Here is a 14,698-nt window from a genome sequence, read left to right on the forward strand (position 1 = left end):
ATTCCATTTTTATGGTAAAGTATAAAGATTTGGCCTCCAACAGCCAAATCTTCAAAACATGGCCTTCATTTTGTGCATGCAATTTTATGCTTGCAAACACTTGAGCCTGCATTTTCTAAGAGGTATCACTTGCATGTGCAGGTGATAGAATTTACACGCGCAAACCTCATATCATACAAAGGGTTTTGTGTATGTAAATTCTACCACCTGTGTGAGCAGGTGATAGTGCTTAGAAAATGTGTATGTAAGTGATGCATAGGCAAAGCTGCAAATTCAGAAATGAAAACAGATTGGCGGCCCCTTAGAAAATTTGGCCTTAGGAGTTTTTTCTCTGCTCAATTCCAAACAGTCCTCCTTTTAAAGCAATTATATAGGATGTATTAACTTCCCCTCTCCCCCCTCACCCTTTTATCCCATTAGACTTTCCATTAGACTTCAGATCTGAAGCCATCCATCTTTGGTTTTTCAATTTGTAGGCTAATCCAGTGGTTCTCAACCAGGGGTATGCATACCCCTGGAGGTACGCAGAGGTCTTCCAGGGGTATATCAAATCATTTAGATATTTGCCTAGTTTTACAACAGGCTATATAATAAGACTAGCAGAGTCAGGTGTCCTTAAAAGTTAGCAGGCTTCACTAGTCCATGTATGGTGTACTATGTGGGAGAAGAGATGGGACAATATATTAAAATTGCTGCTTTTACTAAACTTTAAAAGTGTTGCAGAGAAAAACAGAAGTTAAAAGTGATCTATAGAAGGGAGGAGGAAAGGAAGAACTGGGTCTGTGCCTTTTATGCTGCTTTGAGGTACAAAAAAGGCCTTAGATGGTTTCTGTTTGATCGGTGTACTGTTGTGCTTTCAAAAAAAGGAAAGAAAAGCTAGTTTGTTTCTTTTTATCTATAGAAATATCAGGAAAGACATGTCTTGTCTTCCCTGTTTTGAGATTTTTTTTTTTTAAGCAATCACTCAGTTTGCAAACCCATTTGCACATGTAAAATGCAGAGGAAATGGGTTGTGTGTGCATAAAATGCTAGCACCTGCATGTAAAAGTGAGAGCCAAACAAACTGTGCAGCACAATATGTTGCAGGGGTGGCCAAACTACAGCTTGTGAGCTGCATGCGGCTCTTTAACGGTAAAAGTGCAGCTTGCGGAACCCTCCACATTCCCCCCATTCACTGCCTACCGGGGGAAGGGGAGCTCGGGGCTTCTGCCCTGTGGCAGGATGGTGGAGCTATGGGCTTCTGCCCAGCAGGGAGGAGGTCTTGGGGCTTCAGCCATGCAGGGCATGCCTACCATGGCTCGGGGCTTCAGCTCCTACCCCCACCACAGGACCGAAGCCCTGAACTCCGGCAGGCATGCACCAACTCTTGAACTTCTGAAGATTGTCATATGTGGCTTGAAGGGTCAGTAAGTTTGGCCACCCCTGGTATATTGCATGTGCAAAAGCAAACATCCCAAGTAAAGAACATTTTATATTGCTTTTTCGAAGAAGTGGGCCCCTAGATCTCACTTTAATGCAGACTGAAAACACTTTTAGAAAAACAGAAAAATTGTAATTGATACAAAAATATTCTGCTGATACTTTGTATTTGTAATGTCTATATTTTAATACATTTGAAAATGAAATAATTGAAAATTATTTCCTTCTTACTTGCCATATCTGAGCTCAGGATTCTGTATTTTCCTTGCTGTAGTGGACCGCATCCCAAGAAGTGACATGTCTGTTTTTTCTTCTCATTTACTGCACACAATCCAACAACTGATGCAGCATGAAATACAAAGACAAAGAACAAACGCGTGCATCTCATTGCAACTAAATCAGTGTACATTGTGTTATCTTTTATCACAACATGTGCATCAATTTTCTTTCATTGAGTAGCATAGGAACTCAGATGTTCCTTTTCTTTTCTTTTGTTTTGTGCTGATGCAAATATGGGTTTAACCTACCCACCCAGATCGCTCTCATATACGTATACATATGCATACACACACAACTAGAATCTTTAGGTTAGTAACTGCCATGTGGGGTGGATTTCACCCTCAGCAAGTTTGCAGATGATACTAAGGTGGGGGGAGAGGTAGATACGCTGGAGGGTAAGAACAGGATACAGAGAGACCTAGACAAATTGGAGAATTGGGCCAAAAGAAATCTGATGAGGTTCAACAAGGACAAGTGCAGAGTCCTGCCTTAGGACGGAAGAATCCCATGCATTGGTACAGGCTGGGGACCAACTGGCTAGGCAGCAGTTCTGCAGCAAATTATCTGGGGGATTACAGTGGACAAAAAGCTGGATATAAGTCCACAGTGTGCCCTTATTGACAAGAACACAAACGGCATATTGGGCTGCATTAGTAGGGGCATTTCCAGCAGATCTAAGGAAGTGATTATTCCCCTCTATTCAGCACTGGTGAGGCCACATCTGGAGTATTGTGTACAGTTTTGCCCCCCCACCCATCTCCCTTTCACCCCACCCTCCCCCCATCCCCGACTACAGAAAGGATATGGACAAATTGGAGAGAGGCCAACAGAGGGCAATGAAAATGATTGGGGACTGGAGCACGTGACTTGAGAGGCTGAAGGAACTAGGCTTGTTTAGTCTGCAGAAGAGAAGAATGAGGGGGAATTTGATAGCAGCCTTTAATTACCTGAAGAGGGGTTCCAGGGAGGATGGAACTAGGCTGTTTTCAGTGGTGGCAGATGACAGAACTAGGAGCAATGGTCTCAAGTTGCAGTGGGGGAGGTCTAAGTTGGATATTAGGAAAAACTTTTTTCACTAGGAGGGTGGTAAAGCTCTGGAATGGGTTACCTAAGGAGGTGGTGGCATCTCCATCCTTGGAGGTTTATAAGGCCCCACTTGACAAAGCCCTGGCTGGGATGATTTAGTTGGGGTTGGTCCTACTTTGAGCAGGGGTTGGACTAGATGTCCTCCTGCGGTCCCTTCCAACCCTAATCTTCTGTTTCTATTTGGACAACTTGCTGGCTGGATCAATTTTTAAGGCTGTCAATACTGACATTGACGTCCCTTCCTTTAACTTTTAGGAAGGTTGACTAAGTGAAAGTTTTACCTTGTTCCAAAAGTAAACAAAGATATAAATATATTTGCCATCATAGCAAAATATAATACTCCTAAGACTGGTCTACACTTAAAAGTTTTGCCAGCATAGATGTATTGGCTAGGAGTATGAGAGGAAAAAAAAATCATATTTGTAATCATCAAAGCTATGCCAGCAAAATCCCGACATAGCTGCAGTTTTATACAGGCAAAAAGAAGTGCTTTTACTGGTATAGGTTATTTTGTTCAGGGAAATGGTGTAAACTATACCGCCAAAAAAGTCTTTGCTGGTATAAACTCTCTCTCCATTAGTTACACTGTCAAACCCTTTCTAGTGTAGACAAAATCGTAGGGTGCTTTCTTTGTATGCACTCACAAAAGGTGATATTCACTGCTGGGCAAAGGGCCAGAACATAGTCTATGTATAATTAAGTTCTACTTCAGTCCCACAGAAGCCCAATTCGGAGGAATTAAGTGGGACACAGGTCTGTTCAGGCCTCCTGCCCAAGGGTGAATTTCACCCCAAGTGTGTGCTGCATGCCATAGGTAGAAGAAAAGGAAAAATGAATTGCGTAAGAGAAGACTATTAGGTTTACTCATGTTTACAAAGTGTTTCAGGGCCGTCCAATCCAACCCGGTCGCTGCGACCCTTCCTCGGGTCCGGACTCCGGGGGAGGCTGCAGCGCCTTCCTAAATGGGGAACAGTTAGCTCTCTTGTGGGTCTTAGCCCGGCCCTCAGGCAGGGTGGTCGAGCAAGCAGTCTTTCGCCCCGGCCCTCAGGCAGGGCGGGCGAGCAGTGGGTTTGCTCTCTGGGGAGGTAGGGAGGAGGAGGTTCTCCCGGGGTGGCTAGGGAAGAGGGGAGGAGAACACAGGCCCACCCATCTCCACTGTGTCCCAGCTCAGGGTCCTAGCAGTGGTAAAGGCATTTCCCACTGAGTCAGCGGGGCTCCCGCCGCAATATGCCGATGGGGTGCCTCAGACTCAGCCACTGTCTATGGCTGTCCCTGGGCTACTTCCTCCCTGTATCCCCAGGCACCTGGCTCCTCAGGGTCCTCGTGGTTGATGGGGTACTCTGTCCAGGGTAGGCCCACCAGTCCCTCCTCGTCTACAGGTGGCAAGGCGGGTAGCTCCTCTGTGAGAGGCAGTTCCTCCAGGTCGCAGTGTTCAGGGGGTGGCTCGGCCTCAGGCAGCTCGTCCAGGTCCTGCCCTGTCTCACGGGGCTCTGCGTCCGGCAGCTCCTGCAGGTCACGTCTGGCCTCGGGGTGACTCTCATCGGGGTTGCTCGGAGGGCTTGGTCCAGTCCCATGGATCAGGTGCCTCAGGCCAGTCTCTGGGGCCTGCTGGCCAGGTCCCACCACCGGGGCCGGGTGGCTGGGTCCAGCTACGGGAAGGCCCTACCCAATCTCCAGACCCGGGTCGGTCATGGGATGGTCGGGGTCTCTGTTTCGGGAGGTAAGCGTCCCTGGGGTCAGTTTGGCTCCACTCTGGCCTAGGCTTCAGCCAGCGGGGCAGCAGTCTCCTCCAGACTGAGTTCTGGGGCCTGTCTCTTATACTGCCCCTTCCTGTGGGGGCCCTGCCCCGCTGTCGCTGATTGGGCGGGCCAGGCGGTCCTATCACTGCCCGGCCTTTTAGTTGCCGCGCAGACTGGCCTGCCGGCCATATCACAGCCCGGCCTTTCTGTTGTTGGGCAGACTTGTCTTCTGGGCCTGTTCTGATCCGGCCCAGTCGCTGCGGCCCTTCCTTGGGTCCAGACTCCGGGGGAGGCCACAGCGCCTTCCTACAAAAGGTATAAACCAAACATACTTCCAAAAGCCTCAGAGCACTCAGGAAATTTGTTGAGAAGAGGCAGGAAAAGTTGCTTATGTAAATGAAGTGTGCGGTTATCAATAGTTTCCTTTGGGGAAAGTACTGTAAACACTGTATTTTTGCTTCTTTCAATTTGCTGTATTATAGACAAATCACAAGTAAAAACCTTCAAAGCACTTTATGGAAAATGCTTCTTGATAGAGTAAGTTAATTCTGAGTCTATTAAAAAAGAATCCAGTCTTTTTATATTACATGGGGGCCACATATAGTAACATTTACTTCACACTAGGATATGACGTAAGTGTAAGAATGTAGTAACCTTTCCAGAGAAATAAATCCATGTTTCTGTGTGAAAATCTCTCTTTTCCCTTTCTCTGACTTGTTACCTGGAATGATTGTGTGGTTTATTATCTAATTAGGCATGTGCTCTGGTATTTTAAGAAGTGAGAATCACTTTATGTAGTAGCTGGTAAGTAAGTGTAGTTTATTTGATCTTTTCTTTGCAGGGAAAGAGGCTTCCCTGAAGAACTATATTTTTAGATGTGATGCTATGAAAGTTTCAATGAGATCCAGCGAGAGTTCTTAACACCAAGGGCTACGTTTTATGTACATTCTAGAATGCACTTTAAGTCCCCATTCAGGTCTGAATACATGTGCGTGTCAATAGAAATATAGTAATGCAAGCAAGTGGAATCCGATCTAACTCTCCTTGAGGTCAATTTACATTGACTTCAATGGGAGTTGGATTAGGCCCATAGTACACTGCATTGGATGTTCATGTATTCAAACAAATTGCTGGGACCTGCTACTTTATCAGTCATGAACCTGATTCTCCCCTGCTCTGCACCTTGTGTCATCTCTTGCACCTCTGCATCGTTGGTGTAGATGTTGCCATGTAAGAATGGTAACATTTCACAGCTGCTTTGCTCAGGTGAGAATGATGATGTGAGGTGAAAGGCAGGAGCAAATCAGGCCCCATAAGTACAAATTTCTGAGGGTAGCTAGTCCCTCTGTCCCCACCCAGTATATCAGGAGTAATTACCAGTTAGCTGGCGCATCAGTGAGACTCACCACACAAAATGTAATCTGACATTGCAGAAACCTTTTGATGAGATTCAATTAAAAACTATTAGAAATAGAACATCATAGGCTGATCCTTCTTCTTCCAATCTGAGAAGCTGCAGACAACATGGGTCTCAGTTTGAGGCTCTGCCAAGAGACCCTATGGCCTTGGATTTAAAGGGTCTGAATTGGGGGATGAGTATCGGCATATCTTGCAACAGACTCTTGCTGGTGATGGAAGCGTGGCTTACACCAGGAGCTGCCCATCTCATCTCAGCTCTGAGGCTGCTAATTGAGTCAGTGCTAAAGGAAACTTCTGGCCAGTCATTTGCGATGTTGGTAAGGTTCCAGGCACTGATTAAGAAACTATCCTGGAGTGCTGATAGAGAATTCTTGCAGCAGAATTGAGAGATGCCCCCGTGAGATAAAATATACCCTTTATTCTTTTAAAGCATTCAGCTGCTCTATTGCTGCCCTGATGCAGGAGCTGAGAAATAGACCATGTTCAAGCAAGATAAATTGTGGACCAGTGGGAAAACCATTTGGGGCAGTCCCCAGTCTGTGATGTTTTTGTGTAACAGGTTGTAAACAAAGTTTAGAGAACAGATTTAATAAATAAAACTAAAAGATAGCACAGTTAGGCAGGCTATTCCTAGAGTCACACAGTGTGCATTAGTGTGGCACCAGTGGATGTGAAACAAGCCTGGCTTGTCATCCAGTGGGAAAATGTCATGGAAGTGCCAGGTTATGCAATGATATTGCAGTGCTCACATCAACCATGAACTGTATCACATAGTCCCATGTAGCTCAAAGGGCCATTGCTCTTGGCACTGAACATACAGGTAGCAACAGATTGTCCTTTAGATTGGAAGATCTTTGGGGCAGAGACTGACACAAGGAAGATTTCCATTCCACAAGCCCAGCAAACACCATGTCAGATTCAGCTGTTTTGAATTGCAGCATATATTGACATCCAGTTTATTAACCACACCAAATGGACAGCAACCTGTCGGAAAGTGTTACAACTGTGGAGGACTCCATTAGCTTGCTTGGTGTGCTACAAAAATGTTGCCCGGTTGGCAGGTGGAAAGAACTTGGTTAGCAAAGATAATGGCTGACCAGGAGTCGTTAACTCTGCTGGCCTGGGAGAGGGAGGCTTTCAGCATTGCCCCTCTTGGTTCAGGCCTCTAGGCTCTACTGTCATACTACTAATAAACAATAATTTTCTTATGAACTTTGTTTCCAGTGAGGGAAAGAGTAACTTCCACTGGAAATTTGATCAACATGTTCCTCACAGGCTTGAAATGTATAGTTCATTTTCCCTACCATTCCACTGGGGTATTATTGTTGTACCATAGAGCTGAGAACTAGTGATTTCTATTTAAGGGAACTATAGAAGAAGAGATGGGAACTAGTAGCTGCTGAGAGCCATTCAAAAGCACAATGTGTTATGACGACACATTTGTTCATCAAGCAGGGGTGAGCACAGTACAATAATAGCCTTATTGAGTCTTTGATACATGATATCAGTTCTCTAGCTGTCCTTTTTCTGCTCTCCATCCCACCTGCAATCTGTCAAAGTCTGTCTCCATTCCCATCTCCCACCCACAGAAAAGGCCTTCACACTCTCCGGTTGGGGAGGAAGTCAGTCCACAGCTGATGTAGTTTCCACTTATTTGCTGGAGTCTCAAGGGTTAAAGTGACAGGATTGCATTGGGGTGGTGCTTACTTTCATAAAAAATGTTGGGGTGAAATCTCTGTTTCTGATGGAGATGACCCATTCTTAGTATTGTTAAATCATTCTCTCCAGAGCTGTCTTATCCCTGGGGTTTGACAATACTTCTGAAGAGCACATCTTCATTTTTGGAACAGACTGGATTGCACAAAGAATAAGGTATTTAAAAGCAAATTCACATGGGAGGATAGAATATGCTTCTCCCTACGAGTCTCAAACTCCGGCCCCAAATCCAATGACACAAGTGCTATTCATGCAGTATACACCATCTGGTTGTTTTTTTTTCAGGAACCAAATAAAAGCATTTACGGCAAGTCCATTTAATATAAGCTTGTTTGCTAAGTGGGACTGCCTTCCTCCAGTGGGTCTGATTAAGCACTGTTTAACTGGGAAAACAAATGATTTTGGTCCTCGGTACCACTCTTCCTCTGCGAGCAGTTGTACCCTAATAGGTGGTGTATATCACTGATTTGGGGGCAGCATTTTTATGGGAGCATCTTTTTTGGCACAACATTACTGAATAGAATAAGTTATTTTTGTACTGAATAGAATAAGTTATTTTTGTACTTGATAGCTGGAAAGATCTGTTGGGCATGTTTAGAAGTCTCAGGACCTAGATAGTCATCTTAATGTATGATGGTAACTTTAGTCAGTTTAGACATTCTGCTGAGATTTCATCAAATATGTAAATAAAACTTAAAAAAAAAAATGAGCCTGACTTGAACATCTGGAGGACTAGAAGCAGGAAGAATAAACAAAAGCTTCTGCTGTCTTTTGTGCCAATAGTACTAGCAGCCCAGAGACAAATGCAAATGACTAGAGCTGGGGGGATCTATTCTTAGCAAGCTATTTATGTGACATATTTAACCCCTTTCTTGTTCACAAATTATCCAGGAGCAGGCTTCAATTCTTACCAATGTGTTTGTTCGTTGAATATATCTGTGCATACATTTCAGCTTATGGGTTGCTGACCCCACTATTCAGAAGTTCTGGGTGAAACTTTTCCCAAGAATTAGTAAATTGCAGTTTTGAGTTGACTGAAACTATTCTTGAATTCAGGTTGAATTTGGCAACTAATTGTGCCTCAATAAAAAATGAGGAATTCTTTTCTGTCAAAGTTAAAATAGTTCATTTTGACACTTCCTTCAAATGAAATGTCAAAACAATTCATGTAAACAAACTGTTTTTTGTTTGAAAATATAATTTCATTTGACCTGAACAAAAGTTTTTTCAGTTTCATTTTGGTGAGGAAAAACAAACAAACAAAAAATTAGTTTGTTTGAAATTAATCATTTTTGAAAAAAAAAAATTAATTTCAGCTACTGAACCAAAAAATCAAGTATTCGCTCAGCTCTACTATTCAGTATGACTATCAGCTGAGTATTCACTGTTCCTATGGAGTGATTTGTCACACCTGCAACCAACTTTAAGGATGGCTACATGAACACTTCTGCCAATGGTATTTGTACAAACATATATTTGTTTGGCCATTTGCAATGCTTTCTGTTTCTGCACACGTTTTTGTGAAGACAAATGTGCTCATGCAAAAGTTTGTGGAAAATTAAAGGATTATGGCAAATTATGGCTGTTTGTTTGAATGGATGCTGATAATCTCTTTTGGTAGTATTGACCTTGCTATAGAGGTAATCTGCTATTCTTGATGGCTGTGTGGGGCAGAAAGGTTGTTTATGTAAGTGAGAGGGAACATATCTGCATACTTTTGTACAGTATGTAGAAGTGTAAATATAAACCTGCAGCCTAAGTGCACTCACTGCTGTAGGGCAAATGATCAGTCAGATCTTCACTGAGCCTCCCTTTTGGTACCCACAAAATTGTGAGCTCAAATAATTGCAGTTGAAATTACTATCACTTGGATGTCTCAGGACGGCACTTGGCTATCTAAGTGGCCTAGATTGCATCCAGGAGTAATTGCAGGAACAAAATTGAGGCCATAGATACTAGGGCGCAGAATAGTGATAGAAATTATTTGTGCCACCAGATCATAGGTGTGAAAAGGAAAGATAACTTAAGTGGCATTCAGAGTCAGGTTTTGCAAGTTTTATTCAGCTAGCAATGGGAAAAGGAGCAAAATCTAGGATCTTTTTGAAACTTAGGCTTTGTTATTCTCAGTGGTCTAGCTCCAGGGCTATGACTGAACACAGCTCTGTGCAAGTTGTGGGGTGTGTGTGTGTGTCTGTATGAGAGAGAGAGAGAGATTTGGGAGCTTAAAGTTCACCTACCAAGGTGAACTAAGAAAGGGAATGTGGCTTAAGAGCCCCATATATCAGCTCTGTATCCCTGGAAGATCACTCTTACCTTAGAGAGATCCTTCCTGGTCTGGTTATACCAGCTTCTGGGCCAATTTATGCAAGTGATGCAGTGGAAAGCAGCCACATTGCACTGGGCTATCTGGCTGATGATTCTTAGACAAGTATTTTATTTTGCAGTGTTGTTGTAGCAATGTTGATCCCAGGATATTAGAGAGGCAAGATGAGTGAAGTAATATCTTTTATTGGACCAGCTTCTGTTGGTGAAAGAGATGAAGTCCTGAAGAAGAGCTCTGTGTAAGCTTGAAAACGGTCTCTTTCACCAACAGAAGCTGGTCCAATAAAGATATTACCTCCCCCACCTTGGCTCTCAAGTATTTTACAACTGAAATGGCACACACTCCGATTTGGGGTCCCACTGTGCAGTACAAGTGCATACGTGGACCTTCTAGAGCTTGTCAGGAAACAGTTTTCCCATCCTGTGAATAGTTCTGAGAGTTGAAAATGTTTTTCCATCTTGAATTGGGATGAAGGGCTGAAATCTCAAAAACCTTCATGAAATGAAAAACTTTTTGGTTTCTGGTCAATCGAAACACTTTGAAATCACTGAAATGTTTCATTCCATTTTCAATCTTTATATTTTAAACTTTTTTTTTCAATCAATTTAGCTTACATTTGAATAAAAAAGTGGAAATATTTGTTTTGAAAATATAAAAACAGCTATGACAAATTTCCAGAGTCAAAAATGTCAAAGAAAAAAGTTGACAAACAGTTCTGGAATGGTTGAAAAAAGGATTGATGGAAAATTTGGAAGCGGCTCTAATCCCTACCCCAAATACCTTATAGTCTAATTAGAGACATGATGTAATGAGTAAGCAGAACAGAAAGTAGGAGGGAAAGGTGGGAGGAACTGAGGAATTAATGGAGCATTATCACATGGTTGCATAAACGAACCATGTGTGCAGCTTGATAATTCCAAATCATTCACAAATTTTCTTTAAATGAACATTTAAAAATATTCCTTTTTGAATCATTACTCACTGTGTTTCCTGAACACCTCCCTACCCCTGGCCTAACTTTGGTTAAGAAAACATATCTGAGACTGCTTAGTTTTGTGTTTTGTTTTGGGTGAGATGGAAGGGAAGAATAGGAAGTCGAAGTTAGGGAAGATTCTTTTCTAGTTGAATATTAAAGCATGAAAGGGAAGGAAACAAAACACATGGCAAAGAATGTACACCAGCTCCAGCAGTACCCTTATCTTTCCTTTTCTGCTGATTTCCTGCTAAGAATGCTTTGGCAGCTTTTACCCAGTGTCTAAACTTTACAAGCATAAAGGAATTCAAATGGAACCCTGGACGTCATCACATTTTCCAAGTTGGCTATAAATCACAATTTGTTATGGTTATTTCTTGTGAGGCAGATCATGTGCAAGGAGATAAGAGCCTGGGGGAAGGAGAAGGGCAGGGTATCTCAGAAGAAAAGACATAGAAATAGGAAATGCCTTTATAAGAAATGTTTTGACAACATATGTTTACATGCATAGGTAGCTGAATGTCTGTTGAGGAAGTGGTGTCCCCTTTCTTCCTTACTCAGCCTGGTATGCAATTAAAAAAAAAAATCTGTCTCATCTGTCTCTGATTTGACACCACTGATTACATGGTATTTTCCTCTCAGGCAGTGGCAATATAATGAATCTAGGGCAGATCATCTTCTGGTTTTATCAGTTGATGTAAGTAGAGCTATGCTGATTTACTGAGAATCTGCATTCTAGAAATTAGAGATGGAAAAGACTCATTTCTCATACACTCTATATTCCTGCCACTGTGAGTTTCTTCCCTATTGTACATTTGTCCTCTCTGAAGATGAACATCTCAAGCATTGGGGCTTCCAGTGTTTCTTCTAGGAGACTACTCTATGGTTAACTCAAGCTCCCTTTTGTAACGCTTTCCCTGATTTCAACCTAATTTTTCCCTTTTTTACTGCCATCCTATGGCTCTTAATTTTACACCTTCTACAACCCTGACTAATTGCTCTTATCCTGAGTGTTTACACCCTTCAGATATTTGTTAGAGTATTCTGTCCCTCCTTCTCTCCCCCCTCAAACATCCAGGAGATTTGCATTTGGAGTCACTCAGAGATTGGAATCGAGTTTAGTATTTAGCTCTTTAAAACATTAATCTGTTAATCTGGCAGTTGGACAATCAACTGGTGGGGGAGGTTAAATTGAGTAACAACACTGGATGAGGTGTGTCGTTATCTTGGATGCACTGTGTGAAGGTCAGGTGCTTGCAATTACCTAAGTAATGTGTGGGTGTGTGTCACTGTTTTTATAAAAACAAAAGGAACGTGGCAGGTTGAGCCCTGACCTGTTATTTGGCTGTCCTCATGACTCCAAAACCTGGTGAACCAATTAGGTTCCTCCTTCTGTTTATAGCCTGTAAAACAAATCACACCCAATCAGTGTGCATTGCATGCTGTTCTGAATTCACCTCTATGTCATTAAGTTTGTTGTTCCCTGCTCCTGTTATGATGCCAGAGAATGGATAGGGTTGAATGGCTGGTGATAGGATGTTTGTTATTTTCAGGTGTGTTAAAGGAGGCATTTTCAGCAGGGAAGTTCTTTGCTCGTATAGAAATAAACATACTTCTAGTTCAATTGAATCTTTACTGTAAAGTCAGTTTATTGGTAAGGAAAAGTCAAACTAAAATGTTTCTCTTAAAATACCAGTAATAAAATCCAGTGAACCCTATAATTAAACCTAATCCAGAGCATCAACAAAAAATAGATACCTTTTTACTAAAGATTGAGGAGAAAATTGACTGGTGGTGAATTTGGAGTTAGGAAAATCAGGCAGGCAGTGATTATTCTTTCCACTTTCTAGCCCCAGAAAAAAAGGATGGTCTGGAGACCGTAACTGGTTCTTCCATTGCCCCATCTCTAGAAGAAAAACATCAGGCAGCAATACCTTCTTTCTCTACCCCCTCCCCGCCACCACGGAATTAGGCAGATCCACTGTTGATAGCTTCTTCCTTTTCTGCCATGTAAACAAAAATGTCTGGTCATTAAAGTGGGTGGAAAAACTATTTTCATGGAAAAATTTCCAAGTTTTTGTGATTTGGAGAGTTCAAAACTGACCCATTTTTCATATGTAGTAACTAATAATAATTAATAGGATATAGTCTTAATTTGATCAAAAGTGTTATTAAAATGGTTATTGACTTTTTTGACTGAAAAGCTGGGTTTAAAAAATTCATTAAAAAAAAAAAAAGCATGGGATTTTTCAGTTTTTGACAACACTGACATTTGTTTTGTTGAAAAGAAAAGATGCCTTTGAAAAAAGGAGGCCTTTTTTGATGGAAAGAAATGTTTTATTTGAAAAATATTGACCAGCTGTACTAGAAACAACAGCTTCTTCCTCTGTTCCCTGTGGGGGCGGGAGGGGGGGACGAACAGCATTGACTCCTCCATGCTGAGGAGTTCCAAATAAAAGTCAAATCTGCTTGAAATGAACCTCTCCTGCAGTCACTCACTGGCCAAGGAGTGGACATTCAATGGTGATAAAGCAACAAGTAAACTCTTTTTACATTGCTTTAGATGAGATGTTGCCTATGGGAAGTGAGAGGTTTCATTGTACTTAACCATACGCTATCTCCCTTATTTTCTTCCTTTTAAATATTAGTCAGTTTTTGCAAATGGTGACTATTTCCTTATTGAGGATAACAATTTTATTAGATGGGGCCAAGCTGGGACTGCCACGTGCCTCCCTCCCATGCACTCCCTGGACCTAGAACTGTGCAGGAATGATCCTCCACCCCTCCAGGGTCACTAGGACACATGCAGCACTCCTCTCCCTTGAGCTTGGAAGAAAAAAATTCCAGGGAGGAGCCAGCACCTAGGATCAAAGATACTGGAGCTGAGGGGAGCAGACATAGGGCAGCCTCAGCAGGGATTCCAGACGCTGGTGATATCCTAGTTCTGACCCTGGGTTTTCTCTCCTGTGTGCTGATTGGCTGTTTGCTCCTATCCCCCTGACAGTCTTTTCATCTCAGTGTCACTCTACCTGCCCTCTGTGCTCCCCGTTTCTCCTCCCTCCTTTTTGTCCTCTGCCCTGTCCCCCTCACCTCCTTCCTTTAATGTCTCTTCTCCCTTACTTCATTTCTCTGTTTCTCAATCCCTCTCAACGAAATCCCACCTCTAAAATTAAAAAAATAAATGTGGCAATGGTTTTTCTCCATCACATTGTTCTCTCTCCTTGTACGTTCTATCCTGGCACCCTCCCCTGTGTTTGTCTTGTCTATTGAGCTTGTTGTCTCTTCAGGGCAGGGACTGCCTACTTCCATGTCTATATGGTGCCTAGCACAGTGGGTCCTCAGTCTTGGTCCATCTTTAGGTACTACCAGAATCATGATTTGTGGGTGACCATACTACTGGAGGCTGTGATCTCCCCAGCTTTCATAGGCTAAGCAGGGAAAGGCCTGGTGAACGCTTTGAAGAAGCACCTTTAAGGAAAATTCAGGGTGCTGCAGGAAGTGCTGGTGGGTGATTCAGTAGGGGGCACTGTTCCCTATGAGGCACTGCTGAACCAGTGTCCTAGAGGCTGCTGTTTGGGAGTGCCCATCTTCTGGAAGACAAATAGAGAGGCCATTCAAATTATTGTGTTGCTTTTTGCAATGGTACAAGTGCAGTGTTGTCAACTCTCCCACGATTTTATTGCAAGTCTCTCATGATATTTGATGTTTTCCTTGTAGCCCTAGCTCCTGGAAACAAGTGATTAT

The 14,698-nt window shown here is 42.7% G+C and overlaps 1 long non-coding RNA gene across 1 annotated transcript in view; it reads left to right on the top strand.

Annotated features, from left to right (window-relative positions):
• LOC137151109 (uncharacterized) overlaps positions 1-14,698 on the top strand; it is a 97,465-nt gene that overhangs the window by 10,696 nt on the left and 72,071 nt on the right. The window contains exon 2 of the long non-coding RNA XR_010919180.1: positions 7,731-7,814. This is a non-coding gene — a long non-coding RNA (uncharacterized lncRNA). The remainder of the gene's footprint in view (positions 1-7,730; positions 7,815-14,698) is intronic.

This window comes from Emydura macquarii, unplaced genomic scaffold (genome assembly GCF_026122565.2).
Source record: "Emydura macquarii macquarii isolate MOO-44397 ecotype Brisbane River unplaced genomic scaffold, CSIRO-AGI_Emac_v2 contig_1043, whole genome shotgun sequence".
NCBI lineage: Eukaryota > Metazoa > Chordata > Testudines > Chelidae > Emydura > Emydura macquarii.